This window comes from Lipotes vexillifer, unplaced genomic scaffold, assembly GCF_000442215.2.
Source record: "Lipotes vexillifer unplaced genomic scaffold, Lipotes_vexillifer_v1.1 scaffold481, whole genome shotgun sequence".
Lineage (NCBI taxonomy): Eukaryota > Metazoa > Chordata > Mammalia > Artiodactyla > Lipotidae > Lipotes > Lipotes vexillifer.
Window position 1 is genome coordinate 1129736 of NW_006789873.1, and position 6660 is coordinate 1136395.

General features: G+C 41.1%; 1 protein-coding gene across 3 annotated transcripts in view; it reads right to left on the reverse strand.

Annotated features, from left to right (window-relative positions):
• Window positions 1-6660, reverse strand: part of GPC3 (glypican 3) — a 452076-nt gene that overhangs the window by 163613 nt on the left and 281803 nt on the right. The gene's annotated exons all lie outside the window — the stretch shown is intronic.

The following is a 6660-nucleotide window of genomic DNA, read 5'->3' on the forward strand; positions in this document are numbered from 1 at the left end:
AGAGGCTTTGTCTACAAGAGAGAGATACTCCTTGGAATAGCGGAAAGAGACGATCAGGAGAGCTGGGAAAGAGCCAGGTTTGGATGGACATGAAACAATGGCCCGGGTGAAGGGTGAGAAAAGAAATTTATAAGGGCCACAGCTTCAGCACTGCAAGAGCTGCAAATAGTGGTTAAAATCTATTTCTTCCTTCATCTTATAAAATGAAGTCTGCTTTCTTCTCATCATAAAAGAAATATATGGTCACTATTGAGAATTTATAAAATATAGAAAAACAGAAGGGGGAACAAAACCTTATTTATAGCGCTACCAGCCAGATAATCACACTTAATATTTGGATATATTTCCTTTCTAGACTTTCCTCTCCAGTAAAGTTTTATGTTTATTTCTCTAAAACCTATTCTTCTTGATAGGCTTGTTCACTGAGTTCTTTTTGGTTCTCAGTGTATATTACTCCCATCAGAACCCACCTAGAATCCCAGGTAGATTTGATTAGAAAAGAACATCAAGGGCTTCCCTGGTGGCGCAGTGGTTGAGAGTCCGCCTGCCGATGCAGGGGACGCGGGTTCGTGCCCCGGTCCGGGAAGATCCCACATGCCGCAGAGCGGCTGGGCCCGTGAGCCGTGGCCTCTGAGCCTGCGCGTCCGGAGCCTGTGCTCCGCAACGGGAGAGGCCACAACAGTGAGAGGCCCACGTACCGCCAAAAAAAAAAAAAAAAAAAAAGAGAAAAGAACATCAAAATAATGAAATAAATGCTGGTTCTCAAGTAATTCCCAGGACCTGTGAGATGAGGCAGTAGCCACTTCTGTGACAACGAGGAGCAGGGCTCCAGCACATTTAGCAAACTGGCCAATACTTCTGAGTCCCCAAATACAATGTTACGGTGCAGGCCATTCCTTCACGCAAAAGCTTCTAAATACCGTGAGAAAACAAATTTTGGTTTCCAAAGAAACTTCGATTTTTGAAAGGAAAGCCAGACATCCTATTTTTCAGGGTAGAAGACTTTCTAAACTGTTGGAGAGTTAATGAGCTTTTCAAAAGAGGGCGACAACAGGTAATAACGTCCTCTGACATCACAGCCCTGAAAGCAGCAGAGTGTGACAGGCACAGTTTACTGCCTACTGGGTTTACTGCGCCTGTCTTATTTCTTCTCTTCTTTGTCACTCCTTCCTAAACTTGTTCTGGCATGGGAATTAAGTGTATTTTATTTTTCCCTTTTCTTAAATAAAGCTTTCTATCTCCCTGCTTATAACTTTAAAAGGAGGTGAGTTGAATATATTTCTATTTATCTCTTTGAAGAAAGATACCTGAAACTAAATTAAGTGACATATTAATTACCCATGTATGACTCAGTCCAGATTTCTTTTCTTTGTGCTAGTAACCCATGACAGACAACAAAAGAATCTCCACCCATGAACTAAGGCAGTCTGCTCAACTGAACTGTCTCCGGTAAAAAAAAAAAGGATAAAAGTTTGGATAATTAGTTGCCCAGGATGGGAAAACAGTTTGATTGAAGGGAATGTTCTTTGATTCGAATTCCACTTTATTCTAATCATACATGCCAAACATACCATTTGACATATAAATAGTGAACCCTACAGCTCTCACTTGGGACAAACCCAATGCTTGCTCACAGCAGTCTACTCAGGAAAAAGAGTCTCTTCAATGTGTTAAATGTGGAACTAAAGGACAGGGCCCCTTTGCATGCACGAGCCATTTTGAAATACTGCAGCTAGGCGCACGTGATCTTCCCTGGGGGGCTCCCACCATCCTCAAGAGAAGCGACCCCTTCTTGGGTTGTGGCCGAGGGGATTCCCTTTGCTTTCTTGCAATGATTTGCTTGGGCAGGCATCAAAGCAGCATTAATTGGAAACCACTGCAAGTAAAAAGCAGCCTTTCATCCCCAGCTGCAGATCCTGAACTTTGCTCCTTTATCATTAAGGATCTTACTTTTCTTAATATAAAATAATATGAGCTCATTATTTTTTTAAGTTAAAAACACAGAAAAGCCCATAAACTATTTATCATTAGAATGATGCAGAATCATACTTACTTCTGCTGCAGAGAACCTTTCATGGCCTGACCCCAAGCTATAATTTTCTACATTCCAGAGACTAGCCCATACTTTTTCTCATACTGTTCCCTTTACCCTCGTTTCCCTCCTCCATCTGTTGAATTTCTACTCTTCCTTCAAGGCCCAGCTCAAGAGTTACCTTTTCGCAGGAGAGCTGCTAACCTTCCCATCTATGAGGCTGCCACTCTTCTGTACATAGCTCTGTTTTGGCACTCACCCCCTCAATGCATCAAAATTATTTGTGTGTCTGTCCCCCTAACTAGGTTAGGAGCTTCTCGTAGCCCTCAGAGCCTAATCCTTACACCAGCATAGATGGTGTTCACAAAAGTTGAAAGAAGTAGAGTCCTATTTAGGGCAGAATGACTTGTACCAGAGCTGAAACTCGACGATTCACTCAGGACATACTTTGCTGTGTTCAGAGGGTGGAAGGCAGCAGTCTGAGGGAGTGGGACTAAGCATTGATTCTGGACCAGGAAGCTGAGATCAGCTTTTGTTCTTTTCTTTCTAGGTCATTTACTAGTGTCACCTAATCCACTGCCCCTTTAGACCAAGTCAGAGAGGAAAGGGAGGAGGGGGGGTGCGGGACAGGGAAGGCTGGAATACGTAGATATACTTTCACAAGGGTGGAGGGACTGTGTGACTTTCTCACAGGTTAGCATCTGGGCCAGAAGCTCGGTGTGTAGATGCTGAATGGACTATATTCAACTACAGATTTTGTGTTTGGAAAAGGGAAAGATATTGCTCATTTCATAAAATACCAAACTTTATGGGCGATATGCAAATGACAAGGGAAGTGGTGAAAGAGACATTCAATAGGGCAAAGGAGGGAAAGCCTGACATCTGAGAGGAGCTGAAAATATTAGCGTTGGAAAGGCCTGTGAAAATGCCATTTCTTTTATTCTGATCGTACTACTTATGCATCTTGTCCTACCCTCACTGTTTTAAATCTGAGGACAGATATTTTCAATACTTGTATCCGAAAGAAATGCTGAGTCCCATACTTAGGCCACCAGTTGAGTATCAAATCGCCTTTAAATTGAACTAAGCTATTTCTAAGATTAGTTGTGTGTTGCAAACTACCCAGTTGGGGGCAGACAAAACAAACAGATGACTTCTGAATGCTACCAAAGGAATCCTGCGTTTCTTTGTGTGTTTTTATTTTAATAAGGCAACGGGGCTTTTCAACTCATAATCAGGTTCAGACAGCTTGCTCACAACCTCCACAGACTGAATGCTACAATAGGGTTCCTTTCTAATTATCATATTCTTAACCACGGAGGATGGAACTGGAGCATGGGTGCGAGGGATGCTGGAGGTACATATATTTTTTTGGACAGTGTGAAATCCTGTGCACTGAGAAACGTATAGAGGTTCTAACACTCTGCCACATCAGATTGCAGGGGGCAGTGCATTTAGCAAGAGATCATCTTAATCCCCTATTCTCCACTCTCCCTAGGAGGGTTTACAATGCTATTTGACAGAGTTAAACGAAATCAGACACTCTCCTGTTGTTTTATTTTCTTATTCTGCCAGAGAATTCAGAAGGAAGGGCTCCATCTCAGTTTCGCGTCAGTGTGCAAAAAAGATGAGAAACACCATGGGGTGGGCTCATGTTCCCAACACCCAAAGGAGCCCTGCCTGACTACCACTTACTTAAGTCTACGGGCTTTTGCAATTTTTCTTACTATCCTTTCTTTTCTTTGGGGGTTAGCAACAAATTCAAAAACGAATCTAAACAAAGTGTCAAATCTGGGTGCTTAGCCAAAAACTCATTTACCGGTTTTTTCTTTCCCTGGAGGAATCAACATCCACAGAGCCCTCCCTGGTAAGGCGAAAGGGAAGAGGTCCCATAGAGCCCAAGATAGAAGCCATGGCAGCAGGACCTTAATAAACGAACGTCCTATTTACTTATCAATGTGTCTAGGTTGACAGGGTGATCTCAAAATGCGACTGGAATACTGTGTTTATTTTGAAAAAGCTTTGCACGTGATTCTGTTACAAATTAATACACCACATCCTCAATGAAGCCTCCACTATACCTGGGCAGAGGTTCTCTCCTTCCCTGTAGGCTGCCTCTTTGCATTTACAAAGCTGTTTTGAAATGATCGCTATTTAAGTCTATTTCCACACTAGACTGATTCGGAGAGCAGAGACTGTGTCTTGATTTCCAGTGCACAGTATACATTATGGCACATAATAGGTGTTTCCCAAATTTCTGCTGAGTTGAACAATATATAATATATATATAATAATGCTATATAAAAATAATATTTTATTAATATACTATAAATGTAATATAAAATAATAATATATAAAGCAAACATTAATTATAATTTCTATTTTACTCTATATATTATTTATAAATAATTAATCTGTAATATTATATAAATTCCTCACTTCAGCGCAATATGCAAGAGGTTTCCACTAGTTAAAGGTCAATAGGTGAGGTTAATTCCTCAGGTGGATTGGGCAAAGAGTGAAAGCAATGGAGAGCAATGGACAAAGGACAGACAGGGGCTAAAGAGGGCCTAGAGAAATGGCCTAATTTTGTCTTCCCAGAAAGACAAAAAATTTCCCAAAGAACCCCTGTGGTATATGGAAATGGTTCTCAGAGTATTTTGGTGCCAGGACCCCTGCGGTGTTTTTAAATATGTCCAGGGACTTCCCTGGCAGTCCACTGGTTAAGACTCTGTGCTTCCACTGCAAGGGGCCCAGGTTCGATCCTTGTTTGGGGAACTAAGATCCCACATGCCGTGTGGCACGGCCAAAAGATAAATAAATAAATAAATAAATAAATAAATAAATAAATAAAAATAAATAAATTAAAAAGTCAACAAACTCCGATACTGCTCCTTTCAAGAGGTGGAGCTTAATTTCCCTCCCCTTGAATGTGCACTAGCACTGGTGACTTGCTTCTAGCAAATCGAATATGTCAGAAGTGACAGTATGTCACTTCCAAGACTAGGTCGTGAAAGACATCTCAGCTTTCTCCTTGCTCTCTTCCCTGGCTCACTTATTCTGGGGAAGCCAGCAGTCATGTTGTGAGGGCACTCAGAAGGTCCGTGTGGTGAGAAACTGAGGCCTCCTTCAAACAACCAACCAGCACTAACTTGCTCCATCTGTAAATGAGCCACCATGGAAGTGGACCCTCCAGTCTCAGTCAACACTCAGCGGACTGCAGCTCCAGGTAACACCTTGACCAAAATTTCTTTGAGACTGAGGGCCACCCAGCTAAGCCGCTCCCAAATTCCTGACAGAAACTGTGAGATAATAAATGTTTGCTGTTTTCAATAACTATGTTTTCTACTAACTTATTATATAGCACTAGATAACCAACACAACCCAAAGGGTCCCCCCCACCCCCGGCCGTACCATTTGGCATGTAGGATCTTAGTTCCCCAACCAGGGATGGAACCCACGCCCCCTACAGTGGAAGTGTGGATTCTTAATCACTGGGCCGCCAGGGAAGTCCCTTTTCTTTCTTTCTTTCTTTCTTTCTTTTTTTTCTTTTCCAAAGGGTTCTTAAAAATTACTAAGGACCCCAAAGAGCTTTTGTTTACATGACCTATATTTATTGATATCTACTGTTTTAGAAATTAAAACCCAGGAAAATTTTTTTTTAATTTATTATTAATTTTAAACTAACAGTAATGAGCCTTTATATGTTAGCATAAATTACATTTTTATGAAAAAAGTGACAAAAGCGGTAATGCTTCTGCATTTTTGCAAAATATCTTTACTGCCTGCCTTAATAGGAGTCAGCTAAATTCTCCCATTGGCTTCTGCATTTAATGTGTTGCCATATTTTACTTTGGTTGAAGTGTATGAATAAAAGCCGGCTTCACATAGATATGTAGTTAGTAAAAGGAGGATCTTACAGACCCTCTGAAAGGGTTTTTCTGGGACTCCCTGAGTTCTCAAATCACACTTCAAAACTGCTGCTACAGGGAAACTAGAAATTTATTAGGTTGGAAGTCACCAAAAGAAAATGTTACTTCCTGAAATGCTCCTTTGGAGGACTATCTCCCAAGCGCCCTTACTGCCCTCTCTCACTCTAAACTGTGTCATATATGCCTAAGAGTTACCGTTTCAAAATCTCCTGTGGTAAATGGACACGAAAGGAATAATTTAGCCCAAATATGAGACTATTACTTATTCCATCTCTTAATTTTCCATCTCTAGGCCAATCTCTCCCAATCCTCTCAAAGTCATCATGAGGCAGAACTCATGTCTAGCTATTCTTAAGCCAGTGGCAGGGTTGGCTACCTGTGCAGTCCTTTTGGGGAAATCAATTCTCCCAGATTTGTGTTGAGCTTCCCAATCCAATTTCCACCCCTTATTTGTAACCATGAAACGAGAACAGGGAAGGAGGGAATCTGGATGAGGAGAGGAGGAATGAAGAGAATAAGCAACAAACTTTAATTTGGTCCCTTGACTGCTGTCTTAAGGAATAGAAACCAAATCCTTCATTTTATCATTCTTAAAAGAGTGTGTACTACTTTATTTTAAATAGATAACTAACAAGGACCTACTGTGTAGCACAGGGAACTTGGCTCAATATTCTTTTTTTTTTTTTTTTTTTTTTT